Source organism: Triturus cristatus, chromosome 3_2 (genome assembly GCF_964204655.1).
Source record: "Triturus cristatus chromosome 3_2, aTriCri1.1, whole genome shotgun sequence".
Classification (NCBI taxonomy): Eukaryota; Metazoa; Chordata; class Amphibia; order Caudata; family Salamandridae; genus Triturus; species Triturus cristatus.
Window position 1 is genome coordinate 844347662 of NC_140584.1, and position 26287 is coordinate 844373948.

The 26287-nt window shown below is 45.4% G+C and overlaps 1 protein-coding gene across 1 annotated transcript in view; it reads left to right on the top strand.

Annotated features, from left to right (window-relative positions):
- Positions 1-26287, top strand: part of SLC13A2 (solute carrier family 13 member 2) — a 255046-nt gene that overhangs the window by 47364 nt on the left and 181395 nt on the right. The window lies entirely within an intron of this gene.

The following is a 26287-nucleotide window of genomic DNA, read 5'->3' on the forward strand; positions in this document are numbered from 1 at the left end:
TCAAGTTGCTCTAGGATCTCCCTGACGTGTTTCTTAGTTTCTTGCTTTATCGGGTATTGCTTCTGAGCAGTAGGTGAAACTTTTAACGGGCTTCGCATGGTAGGTTGAGTTCTCATCCCACCCTGCATGATTTTTGTACAGTGCTGGAGCTTGGGCTACTGCCCACTCCTGTACATAAGCATGTTTTAAGTGAACGGGAACGTAGTTGGAAAATGTAGGAAAATGTACACTTTCTTCCCTGGGGCACTCCATAACGAATGCAGGTGGCCAATCTTGTTCTGCTAATAGGAGGTCATAACCAGATGATAAGTTCTTCCAAAAAAGACTTTTTACTTTCCTGGGCTTGTCCCCCTCCAGTCGGAGTGTTACTTCATATAACTTATGTGGGACACTCACCCTGGTGTCTGGCGTTTCCTCCGTGATGTAATCATTCAACTCCGCTGTCACCAGAAATTCCTTCAGGTTCAGGCGAGCTATTGTTACTTCTGCTGCATTGTCTAGCATCGTCAGAGCCCATTCCCCGTTCAGAAGTTGTGTCCTCAGAATTCTGGGCATGTCTGATTTTCAGACCAGCAACTTTCTTTTTCTTAATTTGAGGTTTTGAATTTTGTTTCTCTTCTTTTTTAGAAGTAAAGTCTTGTGCTCACTGCTTGTCTCTGGACTGTGTGTCCTTATCTCTAAGGTTGTACCTCTTTTCAGAGGGCTCCCTTTGGGGAGACCTACCTCGGGATTGAGATCTCTTGTCTTTAAAATTTTCTTTTTTATTATCCCACTTCTTCTTTCAAGAATTTGGTGTTTGTTTAAAAGTGTCCTTTTCAGGACTGTCCTGTAGTTGAGGTTTTAAAGCTTTTCCCCCCAAGCTATCTCTGCCTAATTCTGCATATGCAGTTTCTATTATTTTGGGTAGTTCATTCTCCTGTTCTAATGGAGTGAACTCCCTTAGGCGTTGGCGGATTGCCACTGATGCTGCTTCCCCTTTAATGTTAGCTAGTATAATGGCTGATACCTGGTCGTACTTATTTAATAACTGCATCCCTAAGTTTAGGACAGGTTCTGCTCCATAGTTTTTTGTATTTGACTTAATACATCTGGCACTACTGCTAGTGAAGGAATACCATGTATCCTGGTACATATGGCAGCAAAGACTGTACCCCAAGAGGTGCAGCCGTCTAACTGGTGTTATCCCCATGGGCAAACAGATTGTTAGCACTCTGTGTTTTTCAAATGGTGTTGTACTTGGAAATACTGATTCTAACTGGGTTATTTTCTGAGCTACCCAGAAAGGAATTTGTTCACGTTTGGTGGGCACTTTGCCCATTACCGCGTGTAATGTTTGTAGAGTAATTTTAGTCCCTGACCTCTGTGGAGGAGCTACTGTAGTTGTAATTACTGTGGAGTGGACTGCAAGTGTCCGCAAGGCAAAGTTTGTCATGTTTCTGAAGAGTTTTATCAACTCTTCGTGTTGAACAAGTAGTTTATCCTGTGGCATTGTGTCAATGTCTGGATGTGGTGCATAGGTCGCTAATATCGGCCATGTTGCTCCTGGAATCCCTAAAGGACCAAGCCTTGCTCTTGTTCTTATGTGGGGTAGGGTGCCATTAAACCAGAAAATATGTTCCTGGAAAGTAAGCGGAATCTCAGTCTCCTCAAACGGAGTGTAGACCGCTGGAATGTCATCATGTAAGTAATAATGAAAAGTTTTTGTTACAGCATCTGCTGCTGGGAATATAACTCATGAGTAGAATACCTCTGTTTTGAAATCTTTGTGTGCCTCTATCACGAATATTACTACACCTCCTCTGGGTGATAACCCATGTTTGACAAGTTTAACTGTCAGAGTTTGTCTTACTTTGGGTGCAATTTGAATTGCATTTGTATCTTCCTCACAAGACTGATTAAGTCCCTGATTTAGATTGTCTATTGGGTTTAAGTTTCTCTCCTCGTCCACCATCGTGTTTAAGACACGGAATTATTGGCCAAGGAAATGATGAGAAAGTTTTATGCAAAGGTTTTATGCACAATTTTGGGAAATTTTCCTTTCTAGCTTGATTAACCCGCCGCCAATACATAGGTTATCTCGCCTACTCAGCTGTGGTGGAGTTTTTTCCCACTTACTCCAGACGTCTCTGGGTTTTGTAAGTAGGGTCTCTGAGAATAAGACCAAGCACGACTGAGCTACTCAGATTCTACTGTTGAGTAAGTGCGTCTTTATTATACCACGTTGGGCGCCATGTAGTGTAGTCCCAAAAGTACCCTGTCATGCAGGACCTACGACGTTTACGGATAACAGATACTGTGGGTCTGGTGGCAGACTAACTCCGTACAACCCCGCCACATATGTGAGCCTATGGTTTGTATTAGCTAGTTTGCAGTGCCACTAGACTCTCCGGCTATCAGAGAGATTTGTTTTAGCAACCTCAGAACACAATAACCTCAGACTCGTGGAAACAATATATTGCTTTTCACCCAGTCACTCGTGCATGCTTGTTTTGCTCTCAGAGAGATACACAGAAGAAACAGTCGGGCGTTTTCACAATAAGAGTTTATTGTACCGTTGTTCTTCTCATGTAAAATATATGCGCTGCTATAACTGTAATACAGTAGCAGAGAAATAGAACCAGCAGTACAGTGAATAAAATGAAATAGTATTGTTCTACCATTGTGTAATGAACAGATACATGAATATAGAATGCATTTATAAAATAAAGTGCGTACTCCTAAGATGCCTGACTAGAAGTACCTAAGTGTACCTAGTATGTGAGTAGGTGCTTATAGAGCCTAAGCCTAAGGGCATCATTAGGATGGCGGGTGAATCCTATAGTTGAATGGGACCGCCCGTCATTGGGGCGTGGGACCCGTTGGTGACATTAGGATGCGCCCGCCACACTGGCGGGCGCATCCTTCATTCCTCACATCGCGGCAGGCGGTGCTCTCAGCACCGCCTGCCGCAAAGCCAAGAAGGCATGTCGTGCTGTTCCATGCACAACATGGCAGGCACCGTGCGGTGCCTGCCATGTTGTGCATGGAACTTCAGGGGGGTGCCATAGGTACCCCCCAATGTACACCTCCCACCCCCCCAGAATCCCTGGGGGTCCGCTACGGGCCCCCAATGGCGAGAACCGCCTGCCTTTCCGTGGTGGCATTCTAATATGGATGGCGGTGTCTACCAGACACCACCACCATATTAACAGCTTTTCCGCCCGTTAGGCAATCGGGCGGATTGCCTACCGGTGGAAAAACGGCGGATGGTCTTTCCATCCGCCGGGGTCCCCTCGCCATGGTAATGTGGTGGTGGGAAATTGCTATGCGGGCGGTGGTTTTTGGCGGGCGGATCGCCACCGCCATACGGACGGTGGCGATCCACCCGCTACCATAGTGACCCTCTAAGAGTCTAAGAGTCCCAAGAGCCAAGAATCCCACTAGGCTTTTAGACGAACCCCATTACCTGAAAAGTGAAAGTGTGGGACTTCGGCCTGGACTTGAGCTGGACACCCCACAAGGGATCGTCAGACCACTGTCAGCTGGAGCGATGGCATGCCGGAGCTGCAGCGTCACTGGTCAGTATGTCGGCCTCGAAGTCTTGGGTTCCTCCTGCTTTCTGATAGCAAGAGGCGCTGTATTGATACAGTCTATGTTACACATTGTTCAGTATGAGGATGACGTTGGGATTAAACCTTGTGCGTCGATGGGAGAGGTGAAGTGTACCTCCTGGAGAGTGTACTCATCAATTATTCATATGCGCTAAGGATGACGTCTTAGCAATATCGATTGTGTAGAAACCATCCTCTGCATGGAACTAGGTGAAAGGTTAAGTCCATAAAAGGCTACAGTCCTTATAAGGCGTTATGTCCATACAAGGCATTCTGTACGTATTTGGAGTTATGTCCTTATAAGGCTCGTTCATATGAAATAACGGGCACTGAGAGAAAGTGTACAATGTTCCCTGGACCTATAGTAGGGTACCGATATGAAATATAACATGACTTGACCCCAATAATGTAAAAAGTATCCGTTGCCCTTGTTACCGTACCCCAACACCGTAGCACAGCCCCGCACCTGTACGCACCGTACCCCAACACCGTAGCCCAACCCGTACCTGTACGCACCGTACCCCAACACCGTAGCACAGCCCCGCACCTGTATGCACCGTACCCCAACACAGTAGCCCAGCCCCGTACCTGTACGCACCATACCCCAACACCGTAGCACAGCCCCGCACCTGTACGCACCGTACCACCACCCCGTATGTACGCACCGTACCCCCCCCTGTATGTACGCACCGTACCCCCAGCCCCCGTATGTATGTGCCGTACCCCCACCCCCGTATTTACGCGCCGTACCCCCAGCGCTAGGCGCTGGGGTACGGCGCATACATATGGGGGTGGGGGTACAGCGCGTACATACGGGGGGCTGGGGGTACGGCGCATACATACGGGGGGGGCTGGGGGTACGGCACGTACATACGGGGGGCTGGGGGTACGGCGCGTACATACGGGGGGCTGGGGGTACGGCGCGTACATACAGGGGTGGGGGCACGGTGCGTACATATGGGGGGGTGGGGGTATGGCGCGTTCATATGGGGGTGGGGGTACGGGGTGGGGGTACGGCGCGTACATACAGGGGGCTGGGGGTACGGCGTGTACATACGGGGGGAGCTGGGGGTACGGCCCGTACATATGGGGGGTGGGGGAATGGTGCATACAAACGGGGTGGGGGTACGGCACGTACATACGGGGTGGGGGTACGGCACGTACATACGGGGTGGGGGTACGGCGCGTACATACAGAGGGGCTGGGTGTACGGCGCGCGTACATACAGGGGGGCTGGGGGTATGGCGCGTTCATACGGGGGTGGGGGTACAGGGCGTACATACGGGGTGGGGGTACGGCGCGTACATACGGGGGGGTGGGGGTATGGCGCATTCATACGGGGGTGGGGGTATGGGGTGGGGGTACGGCGCGTACATACGGGGGGGGTGGGGGTACGGCGCGTACATACGGAGGGCTGGGGGGTACGGCGTGTACATATGGGGGTGGGGGTACGGTGCGTACATACAGGGTGGGGGGTATGGCACGTACATACGGGGGGTGGGGGTGGGGGTATGGCACGTACATATGGGGGGCTGGGGGTACGGCACGTACATACGGGGTGGGGGTACGGCACATACCCCAACACCGTAGCACAGCCCTGCACTTGTATGCACCGTACCCCAACACCGTAGCCCAGCCCCGTACCTGTACGCACTGTACCCCAACACCGTAGCACAGCCCTGCACCTGTACGCACTGTACCCCCACCCCGTATTTACGCACCAAACCCCCACCCCCTGTATGTATGCACCGTACCCCCAGCCCCCCCATATGTATGTGCCGTACCCCCACCCCCGTATGTACGCGCTGTACCCCAGCGCTATGCGCTGGGGTACGGCGTGTACATACGGGGGTGGGGGTATGGCGTGTACATACGGGGGGCTGGGGGTATGCCGCGTACATACGGGGGGCTGGGGGTATGGCGCATACATACAGGGAGTGGGGGTACGGGGCGTACATACGGGGTGGGGGTACGGCACGTACATACGGGGGTGCTGGGGGTACGGCGCGTACATACAGGGGGCTGGGGGTACGGCGCGTACATACGGGGGTGGGGGCACGGTGCATACATACGGGGTGGGGGTACGGAGCGTACATACGGGGGGGCTGGGGGTACGGCGTGTACATACGGGGGAGCTGGGGGTACGGCACGTACATATGGGGGGTGGGGGTACGGTGCATACATACGGGGTGGGGGTACAGCGCGTACATACGGGGTGGGGGTACGGCACGTACATTCGGGGTGGGGGTACAGCGCGTACATACGGAGGGGCTGGGGGTATGGCGTGTACATACGGGGGGGTGGGCTGGGGGTACGGCACGTACATATGGGGTGGGGGTACGGTGCGTACATACGGGGTGGGGGTACGGCGCGTACATACGGGGGTGGGGGTACGGCGTGTACATACGGGGGCGCTGGGGGGTACGGCGCGTACATAGGGGGGATGGGGGTACGGTGCGTACATACGGGGTGGGGGTACGGCACGTACATACGGAGGGGTGGGGGTAGAGCACGTACATACGGGGGGCTGGGGGTATGACGCGTACATACGGGGAGGGGGTACGGCGCGTACATACGGGGTGGGGGTACGGCGTGTACATACAGGGTGGGGGTACGGAGCGTACATACGGGGGGCTGGGGGTACGGCACAAACATACGGGGGGCTAGGGGTACAGTGTGTACATACGGGGGTGGGGGTACAGTGTGTACATACGGGGTGGGGGTACGGCACGTACATACGGGGGGGTGGGTGTACGGCGCGTACATACGGGGGGCTGGGTGGTACGGCGCGTACATACGGGGCGTGGGGGTACGGTGCGTACATACGGGGTGGGGGTATGGCACGTACCTACGGGGGGTGGGGGTGGGGGTACGGCACATACATATGGGGGCTGGGGGTACGGCACATACATACGGGGTGGGGGTACAGTGCGTACATGCAGTGGGGCTGGGGGTACGGTGCATACATACGGGGTAGGGGTACCGCACGTACCGGGCCCCCTTTTCCTCGTGCATCGCGGCGTACTTACCTTTTCCGGCACTTTTTAGCTCCCGTAAAAAAAATATAGCCGTGCGGAGTGCTGTGGGTACGAATCGTACTTGCTGGTCCGTAAAACGCTGCCTGACTCCGTGCGGACGTCGTGTACACGCTGTCCAGGTTCGGAATTGTATGTATTTTTTAGCCACACAGTGTTTTTTTCGATTCGTACGGAAATGGTATTTCTGTAGGAATCGTACTTGCTGGCTTATACAGTGGAATTCCCGGGTACGAGTCGTACGGAGAAAACGCTCCGTACGACCATTTGTACCCGGGTTTTACAGGATCGGAATCGGCACCTAAATGTAATGTAAAAAAATAAACATGCATTTTTTTATATATATTAACTTAGTAATATTTAAAAAAAATTATATGTTTAATTAGAACATTGGAATGTTGGAAGCTCCATTGAAAACAATGGAGTAGCTCCGGGCTTATAATGGCGCGTACATACGGAGGGGCTGGGGGTATGGCGCGTACATACGGGGGGGGCTGACAAATATTCGCTGAAACCCAATTTCCACTAATTCTCGTTAGTGCGCTATATAGTTATATCATTACACTTATATGTTTGTGCAAATTTAGTGCCCATTGCAATGAAAAATGTGTTGTCTGCAAATGACAGTGTGCTACCCTACCATACTTTGATAATATATTTGTATCAGTGTGCTCCTAAATGCAACACTCCCTACATACTAAAGACTTACCACTCTCCTGCTGAATGGACTTGGCTAATTTGCGACACTTTTTGTTTGTGTGATGCTTGGATTTTTCAGAAAATGCATGAGTTCAGTGATGTAACATTGATGGTAGCACCCCCAGTCTGAAAATGATTCCAGCAAAACTACCTCCTAGGGCCACAGGAGCTGTCACAGCACTGAGAGCTTGCTGTTAGCGGTGTCTGGATCCCTCAGCTTTAGGAATCAGACTCCGAGCAGCAGAATCCACTAAAGCACCAGGGCAGGCACTGGCAGAGGCTTCATTGTGTGCACACTGAATGCCCTAACAGTGCCCATGCTCACTTTTAAAAATGCAGAGTGCGCATTTTGGTCCTGGCTAACTGCCCCCAGCAGAGGTCAAAGAATAAGTTATGCCCATGCTGCTGCATGGCTTCTGAAGACAAGACAGACATAGTAATCACTGAATTCAGAATGAAGGGTGTAGGCCAGACAATGGCGGTAAATACTAAAGAATATAGACTTACCTAGAACAGAGTGCAGGAAGTGGAATATCAATGATTTCAGCTCTGTTTGTTTAATTTTAAGCTAAAAATGCATAGGTATCTTTGAAACAACTTCCTGGGGTCACTAATGCACAATTTCTCTTTATTAAAACCAAAAGTAGGAATAGTGATCCTACTGATTCTAACAGTAGAAACCAGTTAGAATCTAGGGAAACACGATGTTGCTCCTTAGAGCAAGATCCTGAAAGAGAAGGAACTTGAGTAACTGTTCTACACAGTACTGTAGCAGAGGTGGGTGAGCCAGCAAATTAAGAGAAAGAGCCAGGCCACCACTCTATCTTTGCTTCAGGAGCCAGTATTGGCTTTGAGAGCTCAGGCACAAGCTGAGCAACTGGAGCATTTGGCATGAAAATCATGCAACAAATATTATGTAAAAATATGATAAAGTGTCTTCAAAATTTTAAAAAATACATTTCTTTACCAAGCATTTAAACTTAGTACTATCACTGCATTGAGAGGCATTTATTAAAAGTGATGGTTTTTAAATATGAACTTAGAAACATTCACACCCTACCTCGATGACAATATCATTAGTGAACTAAGGAGCAAGTTAGTTGCCATGTGCACCATATACGTGTGCTTTATTCTTATTTTACACAGAGCAAGATTATAGTACATTAAGTAAATCACAAGAGCGGTTTTTGTGCAGCACATATCCTCACATATTTCTTATACAATATTGGAAAAATTAGAGGCAAAATAAAATGAAATAATTGCCTTAGATCACAGAACTGGTAAAGGGGCCAAGCTCAGGCTTATCCCCACTTTTCTGGTTTCACATTCTGTAATTCAGCCACTAGATAGGTATCCCTTTCTTAATCCTGTTTGACATCAAAGTTTAATGGTTTGTATTTCCTTCTTTGTGCATAAGGTTAGAGCGTGGCAGCAGGCAGAAGCTCAGCTACTTTTGGGCTTGAGGTATCACGAGGACCTCAAGCTGAACCAGAGTCTGGCATCTCTCTTGAGCTCCAGTGGTTTACTCACCTCTATACTTTGGGTATTGTCTATATACTGGGTATTCTGTGCTGGAAATAAGCATAGATGCTACTGCCAGTGTGATGCCTATTTTTGTATGTGAAGATATTGTCGCTTGCAGTGCTGCTGACCAAATTGTACATGTGCTGTGTCTGAGGGGAGATTAAACAGCTGCCAAATGCTGCACATTGTGTGTGAGTGTGTGTGTGTGTTCGTACACACAGGCTTGAACTGCTGCTGTAGATGCTATCCATATTTTGTGCATACAAGGGAAACTTGCAATATTTCTGACCAGATTGGTATGTGTTCTGTAAGTGTGAGGGGAGCATGTACTCCTGCCTGGCACTGTGCCTGTTTTGTGTGGGGAAATCTTGCTATGCGCTTGAATCAAGGTTGCACTCATACACCCCACTGCAGTTCCTTACACCTGACTAAATCTGAAATGCTGCTTATCATTGTATATAAGGAAGGCGTTAAATGGTGCTGCCCAGTACCACAATTGTTCCATGTCTTTGAAGGAAACTTACACTGGCTGGCTCTACAGTAGCACATTTTCAGGAAAGTTTGCAATGCTCTTCACCGGTGCTGTATGTCTTATGCATGTGAGCCATGGACCTGCTTCACTCCTGCTCTTTGTGCTCTATATATATTTCTATGTGTTTTAGATCTGACAAAAGACTGCTTTAGCTGTCTCACCAACCTCTTGTTTTCTCAAAAATAATACACAATCTTGCTTATAAAAATGGACTTTGGGTAAGCCCACTGCAGTCATTCATCAGACTGTGTCATTCACAGATTGGTTTAACCCTTCAGAACAGTAGACATACAGGTGCCGATTCCGATCCGTTAAAAATATTCCCCGTACGAATCATATCCGGATTTTTTTACGTACGAATCGTACAAGTCCCGTACAAACTGGCAAGTACGATCCATATGTCAAAAAATCCATACGAATCGCATTGGGAAAATTCCCCGACACGTCCTCAGGTCGGAAAAAGTGTCCGACACGTCCACGGACACTTTTACATACGAATCGGGAACTGAAGTCCGAGCGCGCAAGTACGATCCGTCCCGTCCGTCCGAATGCACCACCGTGTGTAAAAAACACCATACGGAGCGAACTCCCATGGCAAGCATGGAGACGTCCAAACATGTGCCCGCATACGCGCTGAACACCCCCCGCAGCCCACCCCCCCAAGTACGCACCGTACCCCCAGCCCCCGTAGGGTAGGTACAGAGCGTACCCCCACCCCCGTATGTACGGTGCGTACCACCACCCCCCCGTATGTACGGGGCGCACCACTACCCCCCCGTATGTACGGGGCATTCCACCACCCCCCGTATGTATGGGGCGTACCCCCCGTATGTACAGTGCGTACCACCACCCCCCCGTATGTACAGGGCATACCACCACCCCCCGTATGTACGGAGCGTACCCCCGTATGTACGGTGCGTACCCCCAGCGCGTAGCCCTGGGGGTACGCACCGTACATACGGGGGTATGCCCCGTACATACGGAGGGGTGGTGGTACACCCCGTACATACGGGGGTGGTGGTGGTATGCACTGTACATACGGGGGGTACGCCCCGTACCTATGGGGGTGGGGGTACGGCGCGTACATGGGGGCTGGGGGTACAGCGCGTACATGTGGGGGGCTGGGGGTACGGCACGTACATGGGGGGCTGGGGGTACGGCATGTACATGGGGGGGCTGGGGGTACGGCGCGTACATGGGGGGATGCTGGGGTACGGTGCGGACGTGTAGGGATGGGGGTACGGTGCGTACCGGGCCCCCTTTTCATCGTGCATCGCGGCGTACTTAGCTTTTCCGGCACGTTTTGGGTCCCGTAAAAATGTTGCCGTCCGAAGTGCTGTGGGTACGAATCGTACTTGCTGATCCGTAAAACGCTGCCTGACTTCGTGCGAATGACGCGTACGCGGTGTCCCGGATCCGATTTGTATGTGTTTTTTTGCCGGTCGGTGTTTTTTACGATTCGTACGGAAATGGTGTTTCTGTACGAATCGTACTTGCGGGTTTGTAAGGGGTTTTGCCCGGGTACGAGTCGGACGAAGAAAACGCTCCGTCCGACGGTTCGTACCTGGTTTTTCCAGGATCGGAATCGGCACCACAATTGGGCAGGGGTACAGCTCTCTCCAGCCATTGGCTTTGTTGCCAGTGTTTGTCTCTGCCTGGTAGATAAACACTAGTTTTTAGGATGTTAGGTAGTGTGAGTAACAGTATTTAGACAGATTACTCTGTGCTACTCTTCATCCCGAGGAGTCCTATGTCAGAAGATATTTTCTTTAGTTCACCTCCCAAGAGCTCACCTTCAACAGCAGACTAGTGCTAATTGAGTGAAGGGATACCAGCAGCTCCACTGCCATTGGTACTGAACCATTACTTTCCTATGCAGAGCATCAAGCATCTCTGCTGAAGGCTTCAAAACTATAACACCGAATCACAGTATCGACTAAAAGAATATCGGCATCAAAAATATCGGAGGCGAAATATCGAGATCCAGAATATCGACATCCTATTTACATTATGGTAAGTATAAAAATATCGGGAAAAAAATATCGATGTCAAAAATATCGTTATTAAAAATATCGTTTCCTATTTAAGTTTAAAAAGTAATGTAAAATAAAGTAAATAATACATATAATTAAAATAAACATAGTTAATATTTTTCTTTAATGTTTAATCATTATAAATAATATATATATATAAGGTAAAAATAAATTAAACATATACATATGATGTATGCTTACTAATAATTTTTAATAATTTTTTTATTAAATTATAATGTTTTTTAAAAATATCATATATATTATAAATACATCTATACACATTAAACAATAATACAAATAAAAATTAAATAAATATATAAAATAAAAATAAAATGTAACTCTTTTAAAAAATTAATTATATACAACATTAATAAAAATGATATAAAAAATATTAGATAGCAGAGGTAATAAAATTACTATTCCAACTCAAAACAGTGCAACACAAAGGAAAATGTTGGATAGCGTAGGGATACAAATTACTATTCCCACCCCAGTGAGTGCAACATTAGGGAAAGTGTTGGATAGCGTTTGGGTAAAACTTACTAGTACCACTCCAGAGAGTGCAACAGTAGGGAAAGTGTTGGATAGCGTAGGGGTAAAAATTACTATTCCCACCCCAGTGAGTGCAACATTAGGGAAAGTGTTGGATAGCGTAGGGGTTAAAATTACTATTTCCACTCCAGAGAGTGCAACAGTAGGGAGAGTGTTGGATAGCGTAGGGGTAAAAATTACTATTCCCACTCCAGTGAGTGCAACAGTAGGGAAAGTGTTGGATAGCGTAGGGGTAAAATTTACTATTCCCACTCCAGAGAGTGCAACAGTAGGGAAAGTGTTGGATAGCATAGGGGTAAAAATTACTATTCCCACCCAAGTGAGTGGAACAGTAGGGAAAGTGTTGCATAGCGTAGGGGTTAAAATTACTATTCCCACTCCAGAGAGTGCAACAGTAGGGAAAGAGTTTGATAGTGTAGGGGTAAAAAAATGTATTCCCACTCCAGTGAGTGCAACAGTCGGGAAAGTGTTGGATAGTGTAGGGGTTAAAATTACTATTCCCACCCCAGTGAGTGCAACAGTAGGGAAAGTGTTGGATAGCGTAGGGGTTAAAATTACTATTCCAACTCCAGGGAGTGCAACAGTAGGGAAAGTGTTGGATAGTGTAGTGGCTAAATTAACATACTTATTAATTAAATACTTTTTGTAGAATAAATAACATATTAAAATTAATTAACTAAGAAATTAATAATAAATACCAATAAAATTAATTTAATAATTACTTGAATAAAATTAAATTGCTTCCCACCCTATGCCCCCATAAACACACAACCAACTACACATAAAAAAGAACACAATTAATTTAATTTGCCAATAATCTATTAATAAAAATTAATTACCAATTAATAATAAATCAATTGACAATAAAAAACCAAAATTAATTATAAGTCATATATGTATAAATTATTCAATTAATAAAAATTAACTACCAATTAATAATTAATTCGCAATAAATTATTTATTTACAAGACACATACATTTACATTTACATTTACATTTATCAATAACAATATATTAACAAATATTTATTATTTTATAATTATTAAATTACTTCCCATCCTATTCCCCTATAAACCCACAACCCGCTACACATAAAAATGTATATAATTAATGCAATTATCAATTAATCAATTAACAAAAAATAATTAGCAATTATTAATTAATTAACAATAAATTAATTAGCAATCTCATTAAATAAATAAAATGGTACATTATTTATACTTAATATAATGATAAATTAATCAATTAATAAAAATGAGTGACCAATTAATATTTAATTAACAATAAATTAATAATCAATACCAATAAATAAAAAATATTAATTGATTAATTATAATTAAATTACTTCCCACCCTATTCCCCTATAAACTCACAACCTGCTCTGATACTAAAACGCAAAATGTTGTATATAAAATTACTAATTTCTAAACATTTAATACATATTTATAGAAATAATTAAAATACTTTACAAATAATTGTTAAACATACACATAAAATACATGCCAAAATACATAACACTAATATAAATATCGATATTATTAACAACAAATTTTTGTTTACGATATTACTTACTTCGATATTACTAACTTCGATATTTTGACTGCCCACCTATACCACCATCTTGAAATAGTATTCTACATACTTTATCATTGTTCACTGATCTCCAGATGGCAGACCAGTGCGAAGCTTTATTGTTTCATTTTTATTGAATTGCATGTCCTCCACATTTAGTTGCCGATTCCGATCCGTTTAAAATATTTCCCGTACGAACCGTATCCGGATTTTTTTACGGACGAATCGTACAAATCCCGTACAAACTGGCAAGTACGATTCGTATGTTAAAAAATCCATACGAATCGCATTGTGAAAATTCCCCGACACGTCCTCGGGTCGGAAAAAGTGTCCGACACGTCCCCGGACAGTTTTACGTACGAATCGGTAAACTGAAGTCCGAGCGCGCAAGTACGATCCGTCCCGTCCGTCCGAATGCACAACCGTATGGAAAAAACACCGTACGGAGCGAACTCCCATAGCAACCATGGAGACGTCCAAACATGTGGCCGCATACGCGCCGAACAACCCCCCAGCCCACCCCCCCAAGTACGCGCCGTACCCCCAGCCCCCCCATGTAGGCACGGAGTGTACCCCCACCCCCGTATGTACGGTGCGGACCCCCACCCCACCCCGTAGGTACGTACTGTACCTACGGGGTGGGGTGGGGGTCCGCACCGTACCTACGGGGGTGGGGGTACGCTCCGTACCTACGGGGTGGGGTGCAGGTCCGTTCCGTACCTATGGGGGTGGGGGTACGCTCCGTATCTACGGGTGGGGTGGGGGTCCGCACCGTACCTATGGGTGTGGGGGTACGCTCCGTACCTACGGGGTGGGGTGGGGGTCCGCACCGAACATACGGGGGGGCTGGGGGTACAGCGCGTACATACGGGGGGCTGGGTTTACGGCCCGTACATGTATGGGTGCTGGGGTGTGGTGCGTACATGGGGGGGCTGTGGGTACGGTGCGGACGTGTAGGGATGGGGGTACGGTGCGTACCGGGCACCCTTTTCGTCGTGCATCGCGGTGTACTTAGCTTTTCCGGCACTTTTTGGGTCCCGTAAAAAGTTTGCCGTGCGAAGTGCTGTGGGTACGAATCGTACTTGCTGATCTGTAAAACGCTGCCTGACTCTGTGCGAATGTCGCGTACGCGGTGTCCCGGATTCGAATTGTGGGTATATTTTAGCCGGTCGGTGTTTTTAACGATTCGTACGGAAATGGTGTTTCTGTACGAATCGTACTTGCGGGTTTGTAAGGTGTTTTTCCCGGGTACGAGTCGAATGGAGAAAACGCTCCGTCCGACGGTTCGTCCGGGTTTTACAGGATCGGAATCGGCACCTTAATTGCCACAATTTTCCTTTTGTTTTGTTTTGTTTTCTCATTCTTTATTTCACTCCAAAGTAAACCACCACCATGTTTTTAGAAGGCAAGTGGGACCTTTTTGAATGACAAGACTCTTCAATGCAAAGTTTCACAAAGATCATACTAACATAGTCTGTAGTGCTGGTCCAAGAGTGGCTTGTGAGAGATCATTTAACCTCAGTGGACATTCTGGCTTTAGTGTAGCTTACCTCAACATCTTTCAATTGCACTAGTGGGCTAATGCTCCAGATACGCAACCTGTGCCTCTTATGCTATCATCTGTTCCAAATTTGCTCCTTCCTTATGAACTGTGTGCCTGTGTGTGAGCAGAGTGTTTGTGTGAGTTCAGCATAGCCACCATGTTCTGTGAGTGCGTTATGAGGGGTGTGTCTGGATAAATGCATGATTACCATTGTCTTTTATGAGTGCAGGGTAGGTGGTCTGCAGGTTGAAAGTTGTACCTGAGTGAGACCAGAGTAAGGCATATACCTTTGTGAAAGCAGCATGAGGGGTGTGCCTATGTGAGGGCAGCAGTATGACTGCAGGGTCCCTGCATGTTATGTGTTTATGTGCATGCACGCTAATAGAGCCAAACCTATTGTCTTTGGTAATGCTTTTTAGAGTTATGGCTCCAACCTGACGAAATGCCGTACATGGACTGGAAATACAATAGTGTGTGTATGAGTATGGTAATGAGTTTTGATATGGCAGATGCAGACCATGCAGACCATGCTGAAGGATGTTGAGGAGTGTTGGAGATAACTGACAGACTGAGCTGTCACCCTAGTGAGTAGAGTCAGTTACTTTGCTTGCACTAGGACATTTGGCAACCTACCTATGCCACTGCAACAATAGGAGTGTGAGTTGTTGAAGAGGACTTCCCTTCCCAAACCACACACTTCACAGGCTGATCTCTCGACCAATGAGCCTTCTACTGAAGACCGCAAGGACACAGGACAGATCCACTGACGCATTATCTTTATGGGAAATTCAACAGTTCAAGGCCCAGGAAATGGAAAATGCAGTTCAGGACAGGGCTGTAAAGATTAGGTTTGAGGAATCAGCTAAAACAATAAATGAGTCTCTGCCAAGTTACAGTTTCCCTCCCACTCATAATAATATCTTCATTTGCTGTTTACATAGCACATGACACAGTACTAAGGGGCATATTTACAATAGAAGTGATGGAGCTTGGTGTTAGCCTCCTTGGCTTAACGCCGTGCTCTGCCATTTCTGAAACACAGGGCGGCACCTTATGTGCACTGCTTCATGCAGCATACCCATGCAGGCACTTACACAACCACTCAGTCATCCATAGAACTGCTAACATATCCATTCACCCACTCATACAGCCACTCATACAACTACTCACTCACCCATACAGCTACTGATATAACCAGCCACTCCCCATTACAGCCACTCACAAAACCCCACACTCACCCATACAGCTACTCACACAACACGTATTCACTAATACAGTCACTCACACACCCACTCACTCTCCCTTACAACATCTCAAAAGTAAGTTACTCACTCACCCAAACAAGCACTCACACACTCACTTTCACACTCAAACAACCACTTACATGGAAGAGGTGTGGTGTAACGGCCAGGGTGGCTGACTCTGGAACACGGGGGCTCACAGTTCGATTCCCGGTGCCGGCGGCAGGTTAGCCCAACACCATGTGACTCTGGGCAATAGCTTGCTTAATCTTCCCGACGGACCCCAGCACCGGGACACCTCGCCTGAGGTAGCTGCGTGCTTTACAAATGCTGGGTATTATTACATACCCATTCACACATTCATACAAGCACTCCCACTTCTGCTCACTTTCCCATATAGCCTTTCTCACAGACACTCACTCTCTAATAAGTCACTTACACACAATTCACTTGACAAAAACACCTACTCGAATAGCCACTCACTCACCCATACAGCCACTTACATACCCAGTCACTCACCCATAAAGCCATTCAGACATCTACTCATTCAGCCATGCAGTAACTCACACAGCTACTCACACACCCACTTATATACCCATACAGCCACTCACACACTTATACAGCCACTCAGACACCCACTCACACATGGATACACACAGTCACACAGCCACTCACATAATATATGTTAGAAGTAGTACAACATATTAATAATATACTAATGTAACTTTTGTAGTAGTTTAGTATAAATGTTTAACAGTCATAAACGAAAATACTTTGATTTACTGGATGATGTTAACAGTGATGTCATCAGTGATGTCTCTGACCATGTCATGAGTGATATATGTGAGGTCATGAGCAGTGTATTGTGGGTTTGTAAGTTATTGTTAGCACAGGTACCTATAACTGCTGAATTTCACTGGTTTTGTATGATTACAATTTGAGTCTAACTATAATGTCACTGTAACCTTTGTTTTTTTCTGTAAATTTCAGTGTTTTTAACCTTTTACTCCTAACTGTAACCTGTCACCTTTGAGAGTGGGTGTGTGAATGGCTGTGTCGGTCTGTCAGTGCCTGTGTGAGTGGGTGTGTGGAGCTGTGTGTTGGGTGTGTTAGTACATGTGTGAGTGGGTATTTAAGTGTATTTGGGAGTGTTTGAATGGGTGTGTGAGTGGGGGCATGAGTCTCTGAGTGGGTGCAAGGGTCTCTGAGTGAGGTCTGTGACTGAGTGCGTGAGTGTTTGTATGGGTCTGTGAGTGGGTGTGTGAGTGTCTGAGTGGTTTGTGAGGGGATATGTGAGTCTCTGAGTGGGTCTATGAGTGGGTGTGTGCATCACTGAGTCCATGTGTGAGTGGGTGCATGGGTCTCTGAGTGGGTCTGTGAGTGGGCACAAGAGTGTCTGAGTCAGTCTGGGAGTGGGTGCATCAGAATATGAGTTGGTCTCTTAGTGGGTGCATAAGTGTCTGAGTGGCATGTCAGAGGGGGCAAGAGTATCTCAGTGGGTATGTGAGTGGGTGCATGAATCTCTAAGTGGGTCTGTGTATGGATGCATGACTGTGAGTAGGTGTGTGAGTAGGTACAGAAGTCTCTGAGTGGGGTCTGTGAGTGAGTGTGAGAGTGTCTCAGTGGGTGTTTGAGAGGGTGCATGAGTCTGAGACAGTCTGTGAGTGAGTGTTAGAGTGTCTGGGTGGGTCTGTGAGTCGGTGCATGGGTCTCTGAGGTAGATTGTGAGTGGGTGTGTCAGTCTCTGAGTGGGTCTGGGAGTAGCTGCAAGAGTGTCTGAGTGAGGTCTGTGAGTGGGTATGTGACTCTCTGATTGGGTCTGTGAGTGAGTGCATGAGTGTCTGAGTGGGTGTGTGAGTGAGTACATGAGTCTCTGAGTGGGTATGTGAGTGGGTGCATATGTCCCTAAGTAGGTGTGTGAGTGGGTGCATGAGTATCTCAGTGGGTGTCTGAATGGGTGCATGAGTCTTTCAATGCATCATTTAGTGAATGCATTAGTGTCAATCAATCAATCAGTACTTATATAGTGCAGCTGATCACCAAGAGAGCAGGTGTCAGTCAAAGAGCCAGGCCTTTCCTGAAGTGGGTTAGCGAGGGTGAAGTATGGAGGTGCAAGAGAAATTCTTCCAGTACTTGGTGGCAAGGCGGTAGAAGGAGTGAACTCCAGAATGACAGTGGAGGATGCGTAGTGTCTGTGTGAGGGCAAGGTGAGCAGAGCAGAGGTTCCTGGGAGTTCGATGGAAATGTAGGCAGTGGTTCATGTAGGTGGGTCCTTGGTCATGGAGGGCTTGGTAGGCATGAGTTAGAAGCTTGAATTGGCATCTTTTCTGGATGGAGAGCCAGTGGAGTTCTTTCAGGTGTTGTGTGATGTGGGTCCTCTTGGGCAGGTTGAGGATCAGTCTGGCTGCTGTGTTCTGTATCATAATGAGCTGGGTGGAGGTGCCTGCACAGATTCTGTTGCTGTAGTCCAGCCGGCTGTTGATGAGGGCCTGCATCACTGTTTTCCTAGTGCTGACGTTTCATGGAGAGTTCACTGTCCAAGATGATACAGAGTTTGCTGGAGTGGTCTTTAGGGGTAATGGCGGGATAGCTCCGATTGCCACCAGGAGTCATTCCAGAGAGAGGTGTGTCTGCCAAAGATCAGAACTTCATTTTTGTCTGTGTTGAGCTTCAGTTAGTTGTTCTTCATCCAGGCTGAAAAGTTCTTCATACAGTTGTGAAAATTGGTCTTCGTTGAGATGGGGTTTGCTGAGAGCGAGAGGACAAGATGGGTATCATCAGCATAGGAGATGATGTTGATGTTGTGGATTCTGATGATGTCTGTGAGTAGTGTCATGTAGATGTTGAAGAGGGATGGACTGAGGGATGAGTCTTGAGGGATACCGTAGATGGTGTGCTTGGGTTGTGAGGTGAAGGGAGGTAGACATTCTATGGTCATGTCCCATGAGAAAGGATACCAACCATCTGAGTACATCGTATGTGATTCTAATCTGGCGCAGTCGATCAATGAGTGTGAGGTGGGAGACAGTGTTGAATGCTGAGGAGAGGTCGAGCAGGATCATGGCAGCTGATTCTCCTCCATTGAGTGGGGTGTGTATGTCATCTGTTGCTGCAATCAGGGCTGTCTATGTGCTGTGATTGGCTCTGAGACCTGATTAGGAAGGATCCAGCAGGTTGTTTCTCTCCAGGTTATTGGTGAGTTGGAGGTAGATGGCCTTTTTGAGGACTTTGACTGTAAATGGGAGCAGTGGAATGGGACTGTAGTTCTAAAGCTCTACATGGTCTGCAGAGGGATTCTTGAGGAAGGGTCCCACTGCTACGTCTTGCCTAGCATTGGGAAAGGTGGCCGTGATGATTGAGGAATTGAGGATGGTGGTGAGCTGGTGGCTGATCTCATCTCTTCCAAGGTTAAAAGGTAATTGGAGGCATGGGCCAGTGGCTGCTCTGGAGTGGATAGAGTTCAATAGAGTAATTGTGTTCAGTGTGCTGAGCTGTTCACAAGAGGTGAGCGGGTGGTTGGATGTAGTAGTTGATTGGATTCTGAGGAGGCAACAGCGGCCCGTCCAGGTAAGAGTAGTGGGACCATGTGGGCGACTATAATGAGGGAAAATTAAATAAATAATTAGCTTTCCCTTGTCGCCGTCCATCCAAATACCCCCCACACGGACCCAATGCCCCACCGCTCTTACCTGCACTGGCCGCGGCTGTGAGAAGGTCTGGTTGGGGATCGAAGTTTCTGTAAATGTTTGCTATCTTGTTGTGGAAGTGGTCGGCGAGGGTGTTGTAGAACTCCTGTGAGGAGGGGATTGAGTTTTCTTTGTCTAACGGGCAGGTGAACAATGCAGGAGTGAGCGAAGTCTCTATAAAGAAGGTCACATGGGGGGCGAGGGTGGAGATGGTGTCCTAGACTTCGGTGAATTGCTTTGCACAGCGACCTGGAATTGATCAGTAGCTAGCAGGTAGGTCTCAGCTGACAAGGCTGTTGTGGCACTGGTTGCTGCAATGTCAGCTTGTCCTGGGGTGGAGGTGAATCGGCATCAGATGCAGGTGAAAGGTCTCACTGTGGAGTGAGGCATTGCGAGGCAGCAGTTGTTGTTGCGTCCAGGGCATGGAGGTCTGCGGTAGAGTATTTGTGGGAGTATGGTGGGATAGGGTTCCTGGCGCTGTGCATGGTCCAGGCGCAGATGGGCACAGATGGAGTTGCTTTGGCACGCCTTCGGCATGCCCGTTTACAGCCTTGAAGCAGTGTGCATAAGTAGTCCTGGGAGATGGGACGGGCTGGCTGGGAGGTGGGAGTGCATGGGACAGGAAAAGCTGTGGGGGCTGGAGCCTCGGTAAAAAATGGCAGGAGTGGGCAGGTATGGCACTAGAGGGCGAGCGGTTGGCAAAAGCAAGTGAGACCCAAAGACTGAGATAAATAGTAAGGTGACTTAATGACTAAAATAAACAGGAAATCAAAGTACCAAGACTAAAGTAACCCACCCAATGCTACAATCAAGCCCACCAGTTAGATAGTGACACAACCCAATATGAACATATGGGGAGGCATTACTTAGTGATCCTTGCCTCGGGTTTGAACTGGCAGCTGTAGGGAGGAGTGGCTGAATGAGTCTGTGAATGTATTTTGTTCCGGCTATATTCGCGAATTCATCGCAAAGTTACACAGGGGGTTGCGTGGACAGTCATGTCAAATTCGTGAATATTGTACTTGGAGGAAAAAACTATTTCTTGACATATTATGCACATAAGGAGTACCTCAAAGACCCCTATGCTCCAACCATGGGGTCAGGTCATATCCAACCTGACCCCTTATGCCACTTTATCCCATTTCATTTGAGCTACGGGAACTATTCCAGTGAACTAAAATGGCTGCTGCAACTCTCTGCTCAGGTTGCGGCCTGCCAATAATAGCTTTCTTGTTGACACGCATATTCGCGATTCATCACGAATTTCCTGCGGCCATGGATATACAAATTTGGATTTCCTTTCATTTTTTGACAGCTACTGAACAGATTTACACAAATAACTGAAAGAGCGATCTGCGTAACCAAACCTACCTTTCTGCCAAATTCGGTGAAATTCTGTTCATCGGTTCGGACTGTAGTCGTGTTCAAAACCCTGATAGGAATTAACATGGGAAACACACTTTTTGTACATCTTTCCTTGACCCCCCACTTGACGGATTGCCCCGAAAATTTCCATGCACAACAAGACCTAACTTGACACTTTAAAAAAAAAAACATTCTGTGAAAGTCAAAGAATCCATGTTTTATGGAAACATGGTCCCAACTATAACTACCTACTGGCGATATATATATACTTACTCACACACACATATGTGTGTGTGTGTGTATATATATATATATATATATATATATATATATATATATATATATCTTGAATACTCCTCCGCTGTCCTTCGTTCAACGGCAATCCCCAAGGATGGACACAAACCCAAAACTGTGTGCAAAATTATTCCGTCTTTATTCCAGATGTCGCCATAACGCGTTTCGGCTCGCCTGAGCCTTGATCACATGACAATGGCATCGAGATATTGCACGCCTTTTAAAGTGACAGTACATCAGTAATCATGATCACGTGACAAGCATTGCGCGCAACTTTTCAATGAACATAAAGAAAAGCTTAACCACAGTCTAATCTAATACAAGAAATTGGACTTGGTTTCTATATTAACGATAATAAAATAACTGTTTGTTTTTCTTTTTTCTTTTCAATTGTAAACATTGTTTAAAAAGATCTCTGTAAAATACCGTCAATTTGTTCATGGTTTAACCTCTTCGGTGCCCGTGACGAGCTTGACTCGTCATGGGCCGCGGTGGCGCTGTGCCCATGACGAGTCCAGCTCGTCAAAAACCCCGCCCGCTAATGTAACAGCCGGCACAGGGCGGGGAAAGGGGCGGGCACCGAAGGGGTTAAGTCATATGCCCATGCTTGTAAGGGTATGTCTATATAATATACATATACAATCCTTTGCTTGTGTTTTAATACGTGATTCATGGTACTTGATTAAAAGCAGGAGTAATAAAATATATAAATATTATTTCTGTAAAAGTGCAATGTACAAATACACCCAATGTGATTAAAAGAAAATTTAAAATCTATATATTCGAACAGTTAATTGTTATTGTGAGAGATTAGATTCTTTAGGAAAATTGGACCTCGTAATGATGCACACTTGTATGTAGCTTAGGCCTGTGTATAATGATTTAGCAAGCAAATGTATTCTGTAAATAGGAGGTAGGATACTGTCACTGCTGCAGATTTGTTGATCTTACAAAAATCATTGGATTATGTTGGTAAAATACCTAGGTTTATGTTACCCTCATATAGCAATCTTGTAGCAATTATTTCTCTATGTGGGTAACTGTGATATCTCGTTAAGACATTCAATGATATAAATATTTATTATATGTATATTACAATCTTCTGTGCATGAACGAATAGTTAGATCGGACATGCGGATGAACTGACTGCACCAGTAAAGTGCGTGAGTGCCAGTGCAATAAAGAGTGTGCAAAATATTCGCCAATAAATAGTTAAAAAGGAAATTAAGACCTTTTGAATTATATCTATTGACCTATCTATGTTATGTTACATTCAGATAGGTGCCACTGAAGATGACTATATTCTAATAGCTTGCATACCATGAAGATAAAATCATCAAGCATGGGTAAAAGCATATAAAAAAATGAATAAATAATAAAATATCATTTTTAAATATATATACATATAGAATTTGAATAAAACTTGATATAACCAATGATTAAAATTCAACGATTAACAGTTTATACAGTATGTTAAAAAATGACAAGATCTACCCAGTGTATGTAGTTTGTTGTAATGCTCTCTCTAATAAATCATCAGATTTTGCTAAATCACCTTATACTAGGCATGTGTATAGATCTTCTGTAGCATTAAGCCCAGCAGGGTACTTAGTGTCCATTTGCAAAATATACCGTGTTTCTAGTTTTCTTAGTTTGTTCTCACGGTTACCACCTCTCCTGTTGGGTGCTATTGAGTCAATGACAAAATATTGGAGGAGGTGGTTGTCAGATTTGTGTTTTTCTCTGAAGTGTCTTGCAACGGGGTATGTGTTGTCCTGATTAGTGATAGCCCTTAGATGTTGTAGGATACGTTTAAACACAGGTAATTTCGTGCTGCCTATATATTGCAGGTTGCACGGACATGTAAGGACATATACAGCATATTCTGTTTTACAGGTTAGAAATTTAGTGATCTTGTGGTTGTAATCACTAAAAGGGGTTCTGTATGTACTGGTGTTTACTCCCTGGTTACATGCCTTACATGTTTTGCATCTAAAGAACCCTTTGACTGTTTGCATCCAACTGCTGTTACTAATCACTTCAGGACTGGTGTGCACTAATGTGTCTCTCATTGAGGGTGATTTGCTATAAGTAATGGACACCCTCTGCGGTAGCAGGGGTCCTATTACTGGGTCACTAAGAGCCAATGGCCAGTTTCTTTGTAAGATTTTGTTGAGACTCTTGTGTTGTTGACTGTACTGTATTATTAGTCTGAATTCCTCTTTGGCGTGTGTGTTATCCATAATGTCCTGAGATACATAGGTGGAGTTAACTTCTCTAGTGTTGTCAACCTGTGTCTTATCCACTTTTTTATCCTTGATGGCTTCCTCCCTGGTGCAGGCCATGGACTTTTTTATGGCATTGTCTATGATACACATTTTGTAGCCCCGTTGCAAGAAACGATTTTTACTCTCCTTCTGTGCTGCTTCTAAGTCAAGATCATTGCTACAGATGCGCCTTATGCGCAGCATCTCCCCGTAGGGAATACTATTGATAAGGTGCTTTGGGTGTGCGCTTGTGGCATGCAAGGTAGAATTGCCCGCTGTCTTTTTTCTGAATAGTCGTGTTTCTATTTTATTGTTGCAGATATAGACTTGGGTGTCAAGGAATTCAATTTGGGATGGGCTAATGGTGGCGGTAAAGTGTAAATTCAGATTATTCACATTAATATTCTGTATGAATTGATTGGCCTGCTGTACAGATCCACGCCATACTACAAATAGGTCATCTATGAATCTAAGCCAGATGACCACATTGTTCTTGATGTATTCCCCATATTGATCTTTGAGGACCAGCTCCTCCCATTGGCCCATATGCAAACATGCATAGCTCGGTGAGAAGCTGACCCCCATCGCTACTCCCCTGGTTTGCTGATACAACTGACTGTTGAACATGAAAGTATTGTTATGTAAACAGAATTCGATCATTTCTATTAACATTTTATTATGTTCAAGGTGTTGTGTCGACCTTTGATCTAGGTAGTGTTGTACAGCCAATAGTCCGTCTCCATGATTAATGCTAGTGTATAGCGAGGTTACATCCAATGCTATTAGTAAGTAGTCATTGTGCCATTCCACATTCTTAATCTTTCTCAAAAAGTCACTAGTGTCTTTAACATAGGAAGGTAGATTTTGAACATACTCCTGTAGATAATAGTCAATATATCTTGTTGTGTTTTCTGTAAGACTGTCTTTAGCGCTGATGATCGGTCTTCCTGGAGGTTCATTGCAGTTCTTATGGATTTTTGGAATGAAGTAGATGGTTGGTACTGTAGGGTTATCATTCTTTAGAAATTTGAGTTCATCATTACTGATAAGTTTTGCAATGTTCCATCTAATTAATTTATGATGAAAGTCTTTTTGTGCAATTTTCATGTTGCCCACAGTAATCCTTGTGTAGCAGGTGCGATCGTTTAGTTGTTTGTACGCTTCCTTGTTGTACATGGTGATTGGCCAAATTACAATGTTGCCTCCCTTGTCGCTGTTGCGGATGACAATATCCTTGTTTTTCTGTAATTTTGATGTTAGTAACCGATACTGCTGATTGATTTTACTTTCATGTCTGGTTTTGGATTGTATTTTTCTATGCAGTTCTTTGATCTGTGTGGTTACTGTTTCGTGGAATATGTCGATTGAATCACGCACCATTATTGGGTTGAACGAGGATTTGGGCTTGAATGGACTTGCTCCTAATGTTTGCTTCGTGGGATTACTCTCGTTATTTAGATCTTGAAGTACTTGAAAGATGGGTACATCGGATTGGGTCAAAGCCGGTGCAACCTGTCTGATTTCCTCTTGGGAAGTTTGCTTATGAGTTGTTTGATTAACTGTGTTGTTGATGAAGTACTTTTTCAATTTTAATTTTCGTATTCCTTTATACACATCCAGTCTTGTCATTGCATAGTCAAAATTCCTTAGTGGAGCATAAGAGAGGCCAAGTTTCAATATGTTTGTTTCTTGTTCCGTTAGTACAACATTAGATAGATTGATGATAGTGTTTTCAGTATGTTCATCTATTGTTGTTTGTTCCTCCAATATCCTCGCCCTCTATATATATATATCACGCCGCTGCCAAGAGTAATCGCAGAAAAGATCTCCACGAGCCCGGTGATCAAGTTACAAGGTATTTATTTGAGTAGCAGAAAAAGACGCGTTTTGCCCATGTCTGTGGTCTTTGTGACATGACCTCTTCCCAGGTCAAACCTCCATTTTAAAGATACAAAAGCATACGTGGACATCATGTGTTCAATGTTTAGACATAGAAAATAGAAAATATTTACAATGTTGTACAGTTGTTTGCATGATGCTTGTGAAGTGCAACAATGATTATTCATTTTAAACATAAAAATAATTATTGCCTGTTTTCTAATCACTCTACCAACACATGGGTTTCCATGGCATGTAAAAAGTTGCATAGTTGGGATGTAATCGAGTGATCCAGTGTGACATCACATCCCTCAGAGGGTAGGAACTCCTCAGCATATAAAAATGGGAGACAGGTGGGACTCAAGTTGGACTGTATATATATATATGTGTGTGTATGTAGGTATGTATGTATATATATATATACATACATATATATATATATTCACTGAAAAAACCATAGGTTTCACACACGTTAT